The 19,388-nt window shown below is 45.6% G+C and overlaps 1 protein-coding gene across 4 annotated transcripts in view; it reads right to left on the reverse strand.

The window, feature by feature from the left end:
• The window catches only part of Spata13 (spermatogenesis associated 13), a 142,117-nt gene that overhangs the window by 106,858 nt on the left and 15,871 nt on the right, over positions 1-19,388 (reverse strand). Inside the window, exon 2 of one of the 4 annotated variants that reach the window (XM_037208481.1) lies at positions 175-278. The exons of 2 other annotated variants lie outside the window; for them this stretch is intronic. The gene's annotated coding sequence lies outside the window, so the exon portion shown is untranslated. Of the gene's footprint in view, positions 1-174; positions 480-19,388 lie in introns of those variants that run through there. One more of the 4 variants, XM_037208480.1, reaches the window with a different exon arrangement.

A 19,388-nucleotide genomic window follows, 5' to 3' on the forward strand; every position in this document is an offset into this window, starting at 1 on the left:
TGTCTCTCAAAAACTCATCTTATTCTAGGCATTTCCCGTGTGATCTTACCCTGCACAATCCCTTAATGACACTTAGGAAGAGTAAGTGAGCATCTTGGCCAGAGTCATCCAGGAAGTGTCAGAACTGCTGACGATAAAACTGTCGCCCTCGGTGATTTGTTTGCAATTACGCACCCTGCCTTCAGATCTCTCAAAGCATCCTTGTGTGTGTGTTCAGTTTCCTGTGCGCTGACTTCTTACATCACCTCTCAGGGCTGCTTCCTTGTGCATCGTGCAGTCTGCAAGAGACGGAACAACATCTTTCTATCTGGGTACATCTAGTGCCAGGATCAATAAATACTTAAAAAGCATTAAGTGAGCGGATAACGTGAAAAGAACACTAGACATCTGTTCTACATACAGCAGAACATCTGTGATGTGCTAGAGAGAGAAGCAGCTGTTTTTATTTGATGCTATGAAGGTTATGGTTTTAAGATTAAAATAAATAGTACTTACTATATGCGTATTAAATTTAAGAGAATATAAATGTCAGTGCGTTCTAAAGGACTGGAGAATGACACTTAGAAGTATTGTTTACTTACACCAGGAGGCCACTTAATGTGGGGTCTGGAGCCCTGTGGAAGGGTGCCTGCTTCTAATGGCCCTCATGGGGACTTTGTAGAACCACCACCAAGGTACTGGCCGGCAACCCCTACCAATGTGCCCGATGTAAGAGGCTAATAGAAAACGCGCCCCCAGCACCTGGAGATGTTTGGACACTGCACTACATGCTGTGACCTTGGTAGTTTCTTGGCATGTCAGCACTAACAGCTGCAGCTGAGTTTTCCCCATCCAGTGGTCATTGACAGAATATGGAACGTGGTTGGCTACATTTTTTTTAACATCCACAAGTGAAAACAAAATTTACAAATTATCATAACACCCGAGACTACACCTATAGTCCTACACGTTTGTCAGCCATGAATCCAAAGCACTACTTGCGGTCATTAGTTCAGGTTTTCCCCACTTGGACTTTTCTAACAACTTGTAAGCAAGTGTTAATATGTATCTACATTAACCAGCATTGAGTTCTCCCTTGTTCTCTCCATCCTCCTTTTTCCAGTGGAGTAAAAGTTGATATTGAAATAAAGCCAACAAATCAGTAACTTGGGAGACAGATAAAGAGAAAAGCAACCCCCACCCCACCCCCAGCCAGAGACGACCACGACCAGCACCGGGAAAAGAGTCTGGTACAGAACTGCATCGTTCTAAACAACCTCAAGTGTTGGCCAGGCTGGGGAGAGCCAGAACTCTCTTTCTACTGCTGATGTGGATTTAAAACGGTGCCGCCACTTTGGGGACAAACTGGTAGGTCCTCAAATACATAGTCACCACGTGACCTAGCAACTCCCCTTCTAAAGATAGACTCCAGAGAACTGAAAACCTACGGTTTATAGTAGTAGTATCCACAACAATGAGAAAGTAGAAACCAACCAAATATGCAGTGATGGGTAGATGAATAATTATGGAATTTGTCCATAAAGCTGTATTTTCCACTATAAATAGGAAGTACTCACACATGCTATTTATTATACAGAGGAACCTAGAAAATATTATTCCAAAGAAAAGATACTAATTGCAAAATGCCACATGCTGTATGATTTTGTTTGCACGTATGTCTAGAATAGGCACACATGAAGCAGCAGAAAGTAGACTAGGAATTGCCAGCGGCAACAGCTTAGCCAGAATAAATGACAGGTTAAAGGAGATCCCTGTCTGTTTTTCCAGATGCATGTGGGGACCAAGTCAGCCCTGGAGGGAGGGGAGTCTCAGTGAGACCCCTCAGGGAGCCCGCTGTACAGTCACTAGTTAACTACCAGGTCTGTATAAACCACCTTTCAAAATCCTGTCTGAGGAGGGTGAATGGAGAATCATTAATCCTTATCTACGGAGTTGCCGGAGCCTTGTAGGGACCACGTCTAGGAACACACAAAGCACCAGGAACAGCCTATCTTCTTTGTTTCTTCTCTTCACACTGTGAGCTGCAGATTCCTGCCAGTGGTTCTCAACATTTCCAACAATGGGCCCTGTTCTGAAAGGAGCCTGGGAGCGTTCCCTTACAGTTTCTACCCCATTCTTACAGGGCCCAAGAAAGAAAAGTTTCCATTAATTTAGCTGTGTAAATGAACAATCCAACAATGCCTCCTCCTAGTCCTCTTTCAGTCAAAGAATTAATTCAAATGATGCAAAGCTGGGGACATTTCCAGTGAGAAATTTTAAAATGCATATACTGACAAGTTATCTTGCATAATATATCATTTAACCATTCTGCTGGAGCACTAAGTCCTGAGTCTGAGATCTCTGGTCCGAAAGGACTTTAAGGTCTCTGGACGCAGCTACTGCATTCATACACAGTAGAGTAGAAAGGACCACTGTGGCCCAGATGACTGTGCTATTGGTCCCAGGACTCAAAGACTGGAAAGTGGACCCAGGCCTTGAAGAGAGGAAATCAAATCTCTTCTACAAACTCTTCAAATTCCTGCCTGTGTTTTCGGAGTTCTTATAACTAATTCCCTTCTTGACTTATCACAATGTATTAGCACCCCTGCACAGGGTTGGGGGTGTTGAAGTTGACTGTCAACATGGCTGGATTGAGAGATGTTTATTGAAGCATACTTCTGAGTGTGTCTGTGAAGGTGTTTTCAGAGAAGACTGATATGAGGGGCAGTAACTGGGAGGAAAGAAATACCCCAAATGTAGGCTATGCCATCCAATGGTCTGGAGGCCAAGACAGAAGAAGACCTGTGAGAGAAGACAGGCAGTTTATGAAACAAGCTCCATGCCAATGAACCTGCCAATGCTGCTGTGCTCTGCCAACCTCAGACTCTGGCCTCTTTGGCCTTTCAAAGTGAGCTCACCACCAGCGACTATCCAGGGAGCCTCCAGGCCTGCAGTGGCGCACTAGCCCAGCTTCTCAGACTGAGCAACCAGGTTCTCAACTTCTTCAGCATGAGGACGGCCACTGCTCAATAAATCCCTTTACAATATATAATTATACAACACATGTAGAGGCCATGGGTTCTACTCCTCCAAGGAAGCTCCATCCATACATTGCTGATCACATCTCCTACTGTGCACTACCTGGAAACGCTTTCATCCCCTAGCACAGTGCCTGGTACACAGCAGAACTCCGTGGATCATTGTTGAGCCAACAAGTAGCTTTGTGGCCAAATTCACTGAGTTACCTCCCTTCAATCTTGGAATGCCTGGTGCATTTTGTCAATGCATTGCTAAGTGTTCAAATCAAACGGACCCTTCAGAGAGAATCTAGCCTGCCCTGCCTGAAACCTCTGATGTCACAGCTACTGATTCTTCTCTAGACACTCACCAACTTCTCTAGACATCTCTGTAGAGCCTTCCCACCTGCATGCCTCCTCCACTCCTTATCTTATTTCCTCTGCCCATTCTGAGAATCAAAATGCAATTTGTTTCTGCAGGAACCGACATGCCTGAGCGGCCACCATCACATACCCAGCTCCAGGTGTAATGACGCCTTGTGAGCCAGGAACATCTCCACCAGGGTTCACCCCTTGCACTGTAATCCAACCATACAGAACCTTCTCGCTCTCATTCTCTCTTTTGTATTTCCCCATCAAGACAGGGTTTCTCTGGTTTCCCTGGCTGTCCGGGAACTTGCTCTGTAGACCAGGCTGGCCTCAAACTCACAGAGATCCACCTGCTTCTGCCTCCTGAGTGCTGGGATTAGAGGCATGCACCACCACATTCAGCAGAAGCCTTCTCTTAAACACACAGGCAGTTCGTCACATCATCTTTGTCTTTACCTATAGCCCCGAGAACACAAATACTCCTCAACTTACCATGAGGCTGTATCCTGAGAAACCCACTGTAAGTTAAAAATGCCAAGCTGAAAACTGCCTTCACTTAACCTACCACACATTCCACTGTGGAGCACAGAACACTGGAGGGGTCAGTGTTTCTTCCTCATGATTTAGGGACTGAATGGGAGAAGTGACTACTTTTGCAGCCCAAGCCCAGCAAAGAGAAAACTGGCCACATGACACCAGGCTAAGGAACAGCCAAACTGAAAATCTGAAGCTGCTACTGAATATGCACTACTTCTAGACCACAGTAGTGACGACAAAACAAACCCACCACCACCAACCCTGCCTTAACCAACTACTGCAAATCAAGAAACGCCTGTGTGGCAATCATCTTCCTGTCCTAACGTCACCTATTTCCCACCCACTCTACACTCAGGTCTTTCGATCTCTCCCTCCTGTCCACTCCACGTCACTCTCTACCCGGAGCTAGGTTACTCCTCCTCAACTTGGATTCCATGCTTCAGCTCTCCAGTCTACTCATCCAATGCCCACACTATCAGGGAAGCCTTTCTGGAGGGCCCCGTCACAGAATTGTGCCCAAGGTCCCTTCCTGGATAAAGCCCAGTCCTCAAGTTTTTCATCATGCATACCAGCCCTTACCTGTAGGAATTCTCAGAAACCTTCCAGAGCACTCACTGCATGCAAGGTCAGCACTGGAGGCTTTGCTCAATGAAAACAAAACCAAAACTGGTGTCCGAGAGCAATGCCTGTTCCCTTACTCCTTCCACTACAGTTTCACCCATGTGCAAGACCGATCTTTTGCCGTGTAGCTCCTCAAAATCCTATGAGATCTGCCTCCATGATGCTCCCTCCCACACGTATAACCAGGAAGTGATGAGACCATGTCTGTGCTCTGGGGCCTGGGTAAGCTGTGTCCTTTTTAGGGGCCTCTGCCTCGGTGAGAGGAGCGAACAGTAAATTAACATCAAGGGCCTTCACATGAAACACACCCTACCTATCAGGCTTTCAAGTCCCGACTTAGAAAAGACACAAAAGATCGGTGTTCTGGGAGACATCTGTATTTAAGGAGAGCTGCCCAGAGGTGGGAAGGCAAGAGGAGGACAAAGTAAAGTCCCAAGACGGGTGGAAAGACTCAAGGGTTGCCAAGAATTACTATGTCCCAAGCAAAGATTGCTGCTGTACAAATGGAGAGACCGCTGTATATGTCAGAACTGCTTTCCTACGCTGAATAGGCAAAGAGTCATGCAAAGTCCTCTGAGATACATGCCTGGTGAGGCAGCTGTACCCCGTGTTCCTATTGACTTCCACAAAGAGAAGAGTGGAGGGACACAGGACAGTCACGGGGGGGGGGGGGGGGGGAGTGAAGGGGGCCGAGAACCAAAGAGCAAAGGCCACTCACAGTGCCAGTGCCTACTTCTCTGAGCTTCAGCAGTGGCCCAGGCTTCACTTCAGAGCAGATAGTTCTGTAAGCCAGAGAGCGTCGGCTGGGTGACAGTAAAGGGTCCAATACCAACAGCTGAACAGGGGGCACTGCCTTGGAAAAAAGTCCCTCCTGTCAGCATGACTGCCCGCAACCCAGTGTTTCCTGGAGCAGCCTCCTCCAGAAGGACGAACAGAAGTCTCTTCACTGGTGCTGCTCAGTTTGCATAAACCTTCACCCACAGAGCTGAGTCACACTAAGCCCCACTAACTAAGCAAGCACCACGGTAAGTGTGACTGTACAGAAATGTACCCAGGCTCTCGATGAATGCGCCAATTAACGTTTCCCAAGTACGCCCAAAGCCAAAGGCACTCAGCTTCCTTGGTCTTCCTTTTTCTCCTCAATGGGTTGATGACGTCACTAGCCCCAGCTCTCCTTCCTAACTGGCGGCCCTATGGAGCATTTCTCAAGCTTCTTTTTTTCCCTGCAGAAAACTGGCAGGCCTGCATCATCACCGTCTTTCTTCAGCTCCCAGAGACTGAAGGTCAAGAAATTCTGAAAGGTTAAAAGCACCAAGCCTGACATGGTGGCATGATTCAGACCCCAAGGACATTGTGGAGTCACTTGGGCTGGAGGCTTGGCTCAGACAACATGACTGGAAGGTTTTGTTTGTTGTGGCCTTGATTTGTTTGTTTCCAGTGTTGGGGATCCAACTGTGGCCTCAAGCATGCTAGGTAACCTCAGCCACTGGGTTATACTACCATCCTAGTATTTTGTGTGTGTGTGTGTGTGTGTGTGTGGTGTTTGCAGGCACACACATATATGTTTGGTTACATGTGCCTGTGGGGGCCAGAGGACAACCTTGAATATCATTCCTGAGGAATGCCAAGGTGCTGTGAATATCTCTCTGTATAAATAAAACGCTGATTGGCAAGTAGCCAGGCAGGAAGTATAGGTGGGATAAGCAGAGAAGAGAATTCTGGCAACAGGAAGGCTGAGTGGGGAGACACCAGCCTGCTGTCCAGGGAGCAACATGTAAGGGCAACAGGTAAAGCCACGGAACATGTGGCGACATACAGATTAACAAAAATGGGCTGAGTTTAAGTGTAAGAGCTAGTCAATGGTAGACCTGAGCTAACAGCTGAGCAGTTTAAATAATATAAGAGTCTGTGTGTTTAGTTTATAAGTAAGTGGGCTGTGGGACTGCCGGGGCTTGGTGGGAGCTGGAGAGAAACTCTCGAGCTACACCACGGACCTTTGTGAGTGTGTGTGGGGGGCAGGTATTATGTTTATGTTAGTAGGGTGTGCGCACACAGACATGGGGCGCACATCTGTGTGGAGGCCAGAAGGAGATGTCAAATGTCTTCTCCTGCCTTAGTTTTTAAGACGGTCTCTCACCGGCCCTGGAACACACCAATTCTGCTAGGATAGCTGACCAATGAGATCTGGGGGTTCACATTACCAGCTGTGGGTTTACAGACATACACCAGTGTGCCCAGCTTTTAGCTGGGTGCTGGGTCTCCAAACTCAAGTCTCCATGCTTATACAGCAAGCACTGTACTGCCTAAGCCATCCCTCTCTAGCCCAAATCCACCACCCCCACCCCCACTTTTCTTTTTGAGACAGGATCTTTACTGGCCTGGAGCTCTGCCTCTCTGTTTCCCTGCTGCTGGGACTGCAAGCTTGTGCCACCGCGTCCAACCTCCTTACGTAAGTTCTGGGGACCTTGTAATCACTTTTCTACCTGCACCCCCCTCTCCAGCCTCTTCTGATTTCACTCAGTTCTGGAATCTCAGGTTTCCCGCATTGGTTTTTTTTTTGCCAGGCCCTTGATACTGTCTCCTCCTCTGAATCCTTCCCTCTGTGACAACTTACCAGCCCCCAGCACATATGTGGCAAGTGTCATTGTGTTTCTTTGACAGGCCGTGACACTTCTGTGGGGTATGGCTAGCTTCCCTTGGCTGGCACAGCATCCGCTTCTCCTGATGCTACTCCCACACCTGCCAGCTGCTCTCTGCTTTTCCTCTGTCCAACTCCATCACATGGCAGATGGAGGAAAATGTCCTCCGAACCACGTCCTTGCATAGGCTGCGGGGCCTACATTTCCTCATCTGGTAGCAAAGGGTAACATTTACGTGTCAGCCTGGCTAGGCCATGGTACCCATTTGTTTGGTCCAGCACCAACCTAGATGTCCCTGTGTGGGGGTCGGGGGGACATGTAAAGACGTGAGTGGTAGTTACGTTTGTAGACTTTGAGTAGAGCTGGTTATCCTTCACGGTGTGAGTGGGCCTCATCCACTCAGAGGGAGGCCTTAAGAGGAACCATGAGGGTCTTCACCACAGGGAACTCGGCCTGAGATTACTGTCCTGGTTAAGTTTATGTCAGTGTGACACAAGCTCGAGTCACCTGGAAGGAGGGAACCTCAATTATTATGAAATTGTCTTCATAAGCTCCGGCTGTAAGCCATCTTCTTAATTTGTGATTGAAGGGCAAGGGTCAGGCCTATTGTAGGCCGTGCCATCCCTGGGCTGGTGGTCCCGGGTTCTATAAGAAAGCAGGCTAAGCAAGTCATGGGGAGCAAGCCAGTAAGCAGCACCCTTCCATGGACTTTGCATCAGCTCCTGCCTCCAGGTTCCTGCCCTGCTTGAGTTCCTGTCCTGCCCTCCATCGTTGATGAACAGCAATATGGAAGTGTAAGCCAAATAAACCTTTCCCTCCCCAGCCTGCTTTTTGGTCATGGTGTTCCATCACAGCAATAGAAACCCTAAGACATTACCTTTGGTTTCCAGACTGAAACATCAGTTCCAGCCAGGACTCCCAGCCTACTGACGCACCCTGCTGACTTGAAGCTTGCAGGGGCCCTCCAATTACAAGCTTACTTTTCAAAGCTGAGCAGCATTTCTCAATCTCTCTCTCCTTCCCTGACACGCCCCTACCTTGCTGAGTTTTCAGAATGTGTCAATCTGAAATCTAAAAACCCCCAAATGTGAAACGCTTGGACACAGATCTGCATCATGCTATAGTTTAGACATGTGCCTCTCCTTCACCTCACCTCCCCACCTTGTTGGAAACTTGTTCCCGGGGTAGGGGGATTGGAGATGATGGGGAACCTCCCAGAGGTGGAGCCTAGTGAAAGTTTCTAAGGCCAGTAGGAGTGTGCCTTCAGGAGGGTTTAGGGCAGTGGTTCTCACCCACCCTGACACTACAACCCTTTGATACAGTTCCTCATGTTGCCGTAACCCCCAACCATAAAATGATTTTTGTTGCTACTTTATAACTGTAATTTTGCTACTGTTATCAATTGTAATGTAAATACGATATGTGACCCCTGTGAGAGTTGTTTGAACCACAGGTTGAGAACCACTGGCTTAAGGAATTCCTCACAGGAGCTGGGCCTGAGCCTGCCCCACCCAGTCTCTCCAGCTTCCCTCACTGCAATCCACCATGAGGTGCTACAGCCCAGGCCGCCTCACCAGAGGCCTGTGCTGTCTGGACTTCCAGCGCCCCAGATTGTCAACCAAGTAAGCTCTTTTCTCTTTGTAAGTGATCTGCCTCAGTCACTTTGTTGAGCTAACGGAGAAGCTAATACATACTCCAGTTAAGAATTCCACACCATGAGCTTTGTTTCATAGACAAAATTATTAAAATGGTTATATGAAATTACTTTGGGGCCATACGCATAACGTATCTATGAAATAGAACTGAACTGTGTGTTCAGACTTGAGCTCCATCCCCATGGCATACCTCATTATGTTTATGAAAATATTCCAACATTTAAAAACCCCAGATAAGGATGGATACACACCTATCAACCCACACATGTTGTAAAACCTACAGATTCTGTTTTTCTGGGGAACTTTGATTAATACCTGGGTCATGAAAGTAACTCGTATTTATGTATACGTCTTCTAAGTTAAATTAGGGCAAATGGATACCTTCAATAAATACATCATTTGATTTCTAAAATACCATGACTATTATATTAAAATCAGCGATTTTGCTTAAGGTTTCTGAAATGAGACCTTGTTAAAAGGCATTAACAAGCATGATGTCAAAAAAATTATACCCAGGCTACTAAAGGATTTTGAGTTAAAGGAGCAATTATTTCCAGAGGTAATACAAAAGTCATAACTTCATTCAGCGCTTTCAATTCTCAATCCCTAATTTTCAGCAAAAGCTTATTTCCTTAGTGAATGGATCTCTAGATAGCTTTAGAAAAAAAAAATTACAGCCTTGAACCAGTAAAGTCTAAATTATGGGCCCCTAAAAATCATGCTCGCAGCAGTATTTTGCTAATAAATAAATCCCTCATGAAGACAACCCTTTATAAAGCAAGCAATAAGCGTCCCTGGGTGTCTGTCCCGTGCAGCAGGCACTGGTGGGAACAAAGCACTTCCAGCAAGGTCTTTGGGGACAGAAAGTGGCATCTACTCCGCACCACAAAGGTTCCCAATGTGGTGCTGCAGCCTTCCTTCTGAGGAAAGGCTTCTATTAAACCTCACTCGGTGGTGGGAGCCCAAACTGGCAATAAACACAGTTACAAAGCAGGTCCCCTGGAGCAGTGCAACAGAAACCTACTCTGAATGCCAATCAGCGACACAGAACCACCATGGCATCTGCCTGGACCCTGAACCAACAAAGCACAGGTGGATCTCCAGCTCTGCCACCAGACTCCAGACTCAGAAAGGCACTCACTCCATATGCTTCCTAACCGACTTTCATGACCATAACTAAAGAATAACATTATATAAAGCAACAATCCGCAAGCCAGGTGATGGTGGCACACGACTTTAATCCCAGCACTCGGGAGGCAGAGGCAGGTAGATCACTGAGTTCGAGGCCAGCCTGGGCTACAAGGGTTTCAGGACAGCCAGAGCTATTTAAAAAAAAAACAACAACCATGTCTCAAAAAACAAAAAACAAAAACAAAAACAAAAAAAAAAAAAAAAAAAAAGCAACAAACTACAAGGTCACACCACAGCAGGTATGGTTTTATTTGGGGTCTAGTCGCTAAGCTGGGGAGTCCAGACCACGAAATGAGCAGAGCTCTGAACTTTGTCCTACTCTGAACACAAAATCCACCGGCGTGATTGAGAAGGTCTGCGCTGCTGCCTGGCATTAAGTTAATATATAACAACCACCCCACATCAGAGAGAGGAAAAACCAACAGTTAAACATACACTCAAGAGAAACCAAAACTGGCATCAACGGCTGGGTGTTGGGGGGCGGCGGGCAGCAAGGATGCCAGTACTCTGGTGGCTCTGTCTGTGCCCGCCCCGCTTGCCCACGTATGTGCGGTTGTTTGCTGGCAATGAGATGGGCCTGTGCCCACGGTTCCCGGTCCACGCTGCACCCACTTAACGGGAGTGGCAGGGACCCGGGAAAGTGATCTGACTGCTCAGTTCAGGAGCGCATCCAGAGAGGTTCCCAGGGAACACTCCAAATGGCTTTCCCACAGATTTCATAAAAATATGTCACTCTCAGTCAGCACCGATGACGCCATGCCCCTTTTTATTCGAAATCAGTCAACACACAGCACCACGGGGAGGAAGCCATGGAGTCCCAGTCACTCTCACGACACACTTACATTAACCCTTACAACAGCGCGGGCCTTTCTAGATGAAAAACACTGCCACCATGTCTCAGGACACTTTGGGGCATTATTCTAAAGACTAATGCAGACCACACCAGTATTAGAATGAACACCTTCCCTATTTCTGACCCGGTACAGAGTGGAATCTACCTCTGTCTCTTCCTCTTACAGTCCAGCCATATAAGGAAGGCGCTGCCCCAGCACACATCATTATGAGGGGGTTGAAAGGCCTTACTTGTGCCTCTTTGAAAACTCTTTAGCAAGAGTTCCAACATTGGGACACTGCTCTTTTGTGTGCAAAGTTTAAGGAGTGATGATGCCCTTGACTAAAGTTTCTGACTCTGTCACTGGATCCTGCTGGGTAAGAGGACATTTGTCCTCAGGGAAATCAGGGACAAAGCCAACTGTCCAGAAGAATCTTGTTCTCAGAACCTTTAACGTGTGTGATGAAAAAAAATTTAAAAATTTCTATATTCAATTGATATGATGTCACAGACCAAACCACATCCCTCCTAAAAGCACCTAAATGTGCAAATAAAAGCAAAAGAGATGAAAAAAGGTACACCTAGTAAGAGGTAAAGCACTGGGAATACTAACCATGTAGCCGACAGGCTATGCCTTTGCTATGTTAGGGGTGCCCAGGTTCACAGGCGCCTCTCTCCAGCTTTCCCAGCAGGCTATACAAGTAAGGAATGTGCACGTGACTAGATGTCTGCTACAGAGGCTTCATACACCCTGATCCCAAATGCAGCAAAAATAAGTAAAGAACGAGGCCCCTGTGTGCCACTCATCCAGCGTGGGCACCCATGTCCCTGTGTCCCTGCAGGAGTGGCCCTTGCTCGCCAGGTCAGTTTAATGGACCAGCTCTGTTTACCTGTCCTGAGTAATGAAGTGAAACAACATGCTGAGCTTTCCCAACACTGATACCATCTACACGGCCGATGGTTTTAACCCTAGCGGCACCACCGGGAATAATGGCACAGTTCAGAAAGGCGAGCAAGCCCATCGAGACCAGCAAGGAGCCCCACTCCTCCTGTCCGTCCACGGAGGCTCCTGGGAAAGCATCCTGGCCCATGCTCACACTCTCAGCCTATGTCTACACTGGTCTCACACAGGCGGGCTGCCTTCCAAAAGCAGGAACCCTTGCTATATACAGGCACAGAAAAACAGGAATTTTCTTACAAGTGGTTTGCCAACCAAACACTTCACTCAGGGCTAGGAAAGCTCAGTGACAGAGCCCACGCCTAGTATCTGGAAGCCCGAAATTCAATTCCAAGCACTGCAAAAGCAAAACAAAACACCATCCCCCAGGAAAACCTTTCACTCTGTTTTTATTAATATTATTATTACTACTACCTTTTTAAAAAGAACTTATTGCTGTATGTACATTTGTGTCCTTGTATGTCTGTGCCAAAACAGCACGTGTGGAGGTCAGATGATGGCCTGCAGGAATGTATGGGTTCTGAGGCTCAAATTCAGGTTGTCAGACTTGGTGGCAAACACCATTACCTGCTGAGCCACCTTGCTGGCTTCTGTTCCGACATTTCTTACATGCCAAATCCTGTTTGAAGCCCTGGAGATGGCAAGGAGGAAGGACACACCTACTGCACCTATTTATCAGACCCTGCCAGGCCACGTGCTGTGTTAAAGGCCTGTCACCCGAGTCCGAGTTCTCAGAAGGATGCTAGGAGGCATGACCTTATCTCCAGGTGACAGATGAGGAGTGGGGGCAGATGGCATCCAGCAGTGAGCGTGGGAACTGGAGTACATTGCAGCTGAGTCTGGGCTCGTGTGCTCTTGAAGACTTCCTCAGACTCACAATTCCTCTGGCCAAGGAAAAACGACAGTCTATAACAAGTTTCCAAAGCTAGCCCATAGAATTAGAGGGAGGAAGAAGGATGCTCCTTTGCCAAAGAACTGAATGAGGACAGATTTCAGCTAATCAAACATAAGCAAAACCTAGGACTTGACCTATTAGTTCAAATTAATACCAGAACACGGTAGATAATAAGTAGTTATTAGGATATGGCTAATATCAGAGTCACTGAAAAGAAGCTGAAGACACCCTTGTAAATCATCATTTAAGACTTGTCTACTAATATAAAATATTGTACTGGACAATCTATACTTTTATTCCTGGGCTTAAACTAATTCTATATTATACAAGGGAAAGAGAAAGAAGGCAAACCTCAGAACAGAACACTCAGCTCACTGTGAAACAGCCAGGGTTGGATCCCAGGACCCTCAGCTCACTGTGAAACAGCCAGGGTTGGATCCCAGGATGCTGCCTCCTGTTTCATTCTCTGATATACTTAGGTCCACATTTGAAATAACATGGTCATGTTATGGGCATACTATACAGCACATGGGCATTTGCACATGCACAACCACAGGCACCTACGGATATATATCCATGTGGAGATATATATATATATATCTTCATATGAATATATATATATATATATATATATATATATATATATCCACATGAAGAGATGTATCAATATGAAGATATATATCCATATAAACATTTCTTAGAGTTGATCTGACCTGAAGAATCTCATGTCCTAAGAGGCCTTCACAAAGACTTTTTAGAGCCTTTCATCTGTGGAAATGTAGAAAAGTCTGCCCCTTTTCCTTGCTGTGGTGTACCGGGTATTTCAGGGCACTATGGGAAGTGGATACTGCAGCCATCACCCTTAACGAGGTCACTTTCAGAGTGGACTACAGAAGCAAAGCATGCGGAACAGCAGGGTGTAGCCACCTGGCCCCGGGGCACACTGATGGGAGGGTGCTTGTGGGGCTTAACCACTAGCTATACAAGTTCAGAAGCCAGAGCAGCTGCAAAGCAGAAAGTGTCATGGAGGTGGGACACCAGTGAAGTGTCATGGAGGAAGGACATGACTGAAAGGGTCATATAGGTAGGATATGAGTGAAAGTGTCATGAAGGTGAGACATGAGCGGAAGTGTTGTGGAGGAGGGACATGGCTGAAATGGTCATGGAGGAGGGACATGGATGAAATGGTCATGGAGGTGAGACATGGTGAAAGGTCATGGAGGTGGGACATGGTGAAAGGTCATGGAGGTGAGACTTGGTCACAGGGAAAGATGGAATGTTTGGCGTGGCTCGAGAGAAGGTAGGATATGATGGCATGATAGTTGGCCCTTTCAAAATTGGAATCAAATAAGGAGAAATAATACCGATTTTTTTCACAAAATCTTCCATAAGATGGGCCGAAAAGGAACACTACCAAACTCAATCTATGAGGCCAGCATACCCTGATAACAAAAGCAGAAAAAGATGAGACAGAAGAGGAAAACACAACAGCTAGGCATGGTCATCCATGCTTGTGTCCCAAGGTTCAGGAAACTGAAGCATGAGGATCTCAAGTTCAAGGTCAGCCTGATGACACTATGTCTCAAAAAGGCAATTCCAACAACCATACACCAATCAATCATCCTTATGACTATAGAAACAGAAGTCATAAAATCACTAGCCAACCAAGTTCATCAACAAGAAAATGATTATATATCACAATAGACTGGGATTATCATAGAAATGAGGGTATCTGAGGCTGGGTATCTGAGAGATGGCTCAGAGATTAAGAGCACTGGCTGTCCTTCCAGAAGTCCTGAGTTCAGTTCCCAGCAACCACATGGTGGATCACAACCATCTATAATTAGAACTGGTACCCTCTTCTGGCATGTAAGCAGAACACTGTATACATGATAAATAAATCTTAAAAAAAAAAAAGTTGTCTTTCTACAAAAAAAAGAAATGAGGATGTCTTAAACATATTAAAAAATCCCTTATGCTGGAAGAGGACAGCAAATATGATCAAAATACACTGTACAATGGAGGAAGATTATTTTTCAAAATTTAAATGCATCTGAGGAAAAATTAATCTCATGATGGGATACATTATTACCACTATGAAAAATTATATGATCATTTCACTTTAAAAATTAAACTCCTATTCAGGATAGAAACACCCAATAAACAAAGGACTAGCCAGGAAAAGTCTTCAAGCTCACAAAACCATCTCTAAGTATGCACACTGCATCGTGAAAGAATAGACATTCTCTCCTAGGACAAAAGTAGGGTGCCACAGTCACCATTTCTGGTCCCCATCATTCTGCCCAGCACAGTTCAGCAAAAATGTGGAGATAAAGGCATTCAGACTGGAAAAGAAGTGCCATCATCTCTCTTTCCCTGTGTCATAATCTTACACAAAAAATATAATAAGTATAACACTAAAGAACCACTGAACTAGGAAATAAGCTCGGAAAGCTGCTAGATAAAGACAAAATGGAAAAGAGTCAGCAGGCCCCATGTCCAGATCACTGCAATAAACCATTCCCACAGGAGCTATAGGAAAGAACTCCATCTACAACAGCACCAGAGAAAAGTAACACGTAGGGACACTTTAACCAGGGAAATACAAAACGACACTGAAAAACTATAAAACAGTGTTGACATTCAAGACCTCAATAAATGGATTCACCGCAGTCAGAATGGAAATGTGCCTCAAATTCATCTACAGACTCAATGTAAGACCATCAAAACCCCAGCTAATGTTTCATAAATTTGAAGGCTGATCCTGTAATTCATTATGAAAATTTAAGGGACCTAGTAGAGCACAAATGTTCTTGAAAAGGATATCTTATATCTCACAATTTCAATGCTTACTACAAAGCTACAGAAATCAAGATGGTGGTATTGGCATAAGGACAGATATACAAGACAACAGAAAAAAATAGCTCAGTTGGAGTCATTAAAATTAGAAACTTTGAGGCAAAGAACACAAGCACTAAGTAAAATGAAAATCTGTAGAATGGGAGAGATAGTTGCAGACCACTGGTCTACTAAGAATCTGAAATCCAAAGCAAGGAACACAGCTCAACAACAAAATGACAAGTCATCCAGTTAAACCGGCACAGAACTTGAACAGACGAATATGGAAACAGATTCAAATCACCAATGAGCACACATAAAAAGATACAAACATCATTATACATCAAGAGAATGCATCTCAAAACCGGGGAGACAGCATTTCATGCCCGCTGAGACAGCAATGTTAATGATGGTTGCCAGGGGTGGGAGAAGGGGTGAATATGGACTTGTTACTTGATGGGTGGGGTTTTGAGGGACTGGGGAGATGGTTTAGAGGGTAAAATGCTTGCTGTGAAAGCATGAAGAACTGAGCTCAGATCTCCAGGCCCCACACAAAAGCCAGGTACTGTAACCCCAGTGCTTGGGATGGGAGACAGAGACAGATGGACTCGCAGGCAGGCCAAAAAATGTTAAGTTCCAGGTTCAGTCAGAGACCCTGTCTTTTTTTTTTTTTTTTTTTTTTTTCGAGACAGTGTTTCTCTGTATAGCTTTGAGCCTTTCCTGGGACTCACTTGGTAGCCCAGGCTGGCCTCGAACTCACAGAGATCTGCCTGGCTCTGCCTCCCGAGTGCTGGGATTAAAGGCGTGCACCACCACTGCCCGGCTTCAGAGACCCTGTCTTAAGTGAATAACACAAAGAGAAGTAACATGGATGGATGGATGGATGAATGGATGATTGATTGATAGACAGAAATAAAGGAAGGAAGGAAGGAAGGAAGGAGGGAGGGAGGGAGGGAGGGAGGGAGGGAGGGAGGGAGGGAGGAAGGAAGGAAGGAAGGAAGGAAGGAAGGAGGAAGGAAGGAAGGAAGGAAGGAAGGAAGGAAGGAAGGAAGGAAGGAAGGAAGGAAGGAAGGAAAGAAGGAAGAAAGAAAGGTAGAAAGGTAGAAAGAAAGATAGAAAGATAGATAAAAAGATAGAAAGAAGGATAGAAAGAAAGAAAGAAAGAAAGAAAGAAAGAAAGAAAGAAAGAAAGAAAGGAAGGAAGAATAGATATCAAACAAATGCCTTATTCTCTCTGTCATGAGAATTTCTGTGAGTCAGGAAGCAGTTTTTTACCAGAAATTGCATCTGCCATGTCTAGATTTTGACCTCATAGCCTCCAAAGCTGTGAGAAATACATTTCTGCTGCCAAGGCCACCTACTATATGGTATGCTGATACAGCAGTCCGGGCAACAGACTGAGATATCATCCAAGCTGTCTGGTCTATTGAGAGAATTTTAAGACACAGAATTTATTTCCTAGATCTAACACTGAAATTTCACTTAAAGATCTAAAAGTAACATTCTTGCCATGCAAGCATAATGACCTGAGTGATGGCTCCAGACTCCCACCCCACTACACACACCCCTCAGCTGTGGTACGTGCTTGTAAACCCAGTGCTGTGAAGGCAGAGACAGGCAGCTCTCTGGCCAGCCAGCCCAGTCTTCTTGGAGGGTTCCAGGCCAGTGAGAGAGAGACTCTGTCTTAAACTTCGAAAGGTAGATATGGGGGGGGCCAGTGGAGGCTCAGCAGGTGGTCCCCATGACCCACATGGTGGAAGGAAAGAATCAACTAATTTAAGTTGCCTTCTAACCTCCGCATAAGCACTGTGACATGTGCATGCCCCCCCACATCATACATGCATACACATAATAATACATAAAATAATTTTTTTAAAAAAATGTGGATGGCTCCTGATGAATGACACCTGAGGTTGACCTTTTACCTCCACATGTACAAGCACACACATACACTACACATACATGTGCCTCAGCACACATAAATACACACACTCTCCCTCCCTCCAAAAAGCTAGGCCATACTGCCTTGTGGACATGAGAGAAGAGCTTCTAGTTGTCCACAGCACTTCCTTTGAAACTCTTATAATGTCCCCATTGTCACCTTGCATGGCACTCAGGGAGAGAAGCAGGATGTGGCTACCATACAGTACCCCACTCACCCACAGGAGATGTGTCCCAAGAGCTTTAGTAGAGGCCTGATATTAAAAACAGTGTCCATCTGTGGTAGTCTGAATATAATTGGCCCCCATAGGTTCATAGGGAATGGCATTATTTGGAGATATGACTTTGTTGGAGTGGGTGTGGCCTTGTTGGAGGAAGTGTGTCAATGTGGGGGCAGGCTTTGAGGTCTCCTACACTCAAACTACACTCAGTGTAGACAGAGTTCACTTCCTGTCCCCTGCAGGGTGAAGATGTAAAACTGGCAGCTCCTTCTCCAGCACATCTGCCTGCATGCCGCCATGTCCCACATGATGATAGTGGACTAAACCTCCGAAACTATAAGCCACCTCAATTAAATGTTTTCCTTCATAAGAGTTATCAGGGTCATGGTGTCTCTTCACAGCAATAGAAACCCCAACTAAGACACTATCCAAACTAGTAACTCTTCCGAACCAGTATGGCCCCAAAAGGCATGTACAATCACTAGGCTGTCAAAATCAGAGATGCAAAGATGAAAATATCATGCCTCTCAGTCTCTCAGATTCACAGGAGATGAGGTAGCAATGCAAGAGCAGGTCACATCATACGCCAGTTGCATTTTATTGGGAGAACAAAGAAGAATCAAAGGAGTTACTTATCTGATTTACCTAATCATGTCGGCCACATCAACAGCTGCCTGCCTTCTCATGAAAGAATGCCATTTCCATCCACGTATCTATTAAGGGGAGAGGAACTTTGACAAGCTCTCACTAAGTAGCCCAGGCTGTCCTTGAAACCACAAAACTTCCTGCATCAGCCTTGTCAGTGCTGACCCATCATATCTAACTCTTATGATGTTCTTAATGATTAAAAGCAATGATGAATCCAGAACAGCAGTGTTCAAATCCAGTACGCTTCAAGGAATACTGAAGCTAAACAGTATGACCTTGAACTTGAGTGGGGGAGAAATGATAGCTAGAAAGCAGACTGAGGACAAGTGGTGATGTCTGACTTCTAACATGGATGAGCCAGACATCCACTCACTCACAAGCAGGGAGGAGAGAAAGAAACAAGCAACAACAGAATAGCATCAGCCTGCCAGTTAATAACTAACAGCCAATCCGCCCACTGTTGTGTTGTTATTATTATTATTTGGAAAAACAGACCTTTCAAGAATACCAGGCTTCATTTTTTACAGAAAACAAACCAGATTCAGTCAACTAGCCCGAGGCTAGGAGCCATTTTAAGGTGTCATGCCAAGAACCAGTGTACCTAACCTGTCCTTGGGCCCTTGGATTTGCTGGGCCCTATTAACAAGAGACCTGGTTTTCCAGAAAAATAAGTTTTGTTTGCTTGTGAGTGTGTGTGCTTGTGTGTGCGATATGAAAAACAGATATCAAAAGGTAACTATGATGTCATAAGGAAAAGAACAACACCATGTCCTACCAGCCCTCTACATCAATTCCTTTGAAACCATCTCCCAGACACCCATAACATCCCCCCTGTCACCTATATGGCACTTAGGGAGTGCCATATACTACAAAATATTCCTCCAGATCCACAGGAGATATGTCCCATGCGTCCCACAGGAGACATGGTGCTCAAATAGTTCTGAGCACTATAGTTTCATATGTGCACATATTATGATAAAGTGTGCAGTAAGACTAACAACAATCACTAATAATAAAACAGAGCTGGGTGGTGGTGGTGGTGGTGGT

Source organism: Peromyscus leucopus, chromosome 9, assembly GCF_004664715.2.
Source record: "Peromyscus leucopus breed LL Stock chromosome 9, UCI_PerLeu_2.1, whole genome shotgun sequence".
In the NCBI taxonomy this organism is placed as follows: domain Eukaryota; kingdom Metazoa; phylum Chordata; class Mammalia; order Rodentia; family Cricetidae; genus Peromyscus; species Peromyscus leucopus.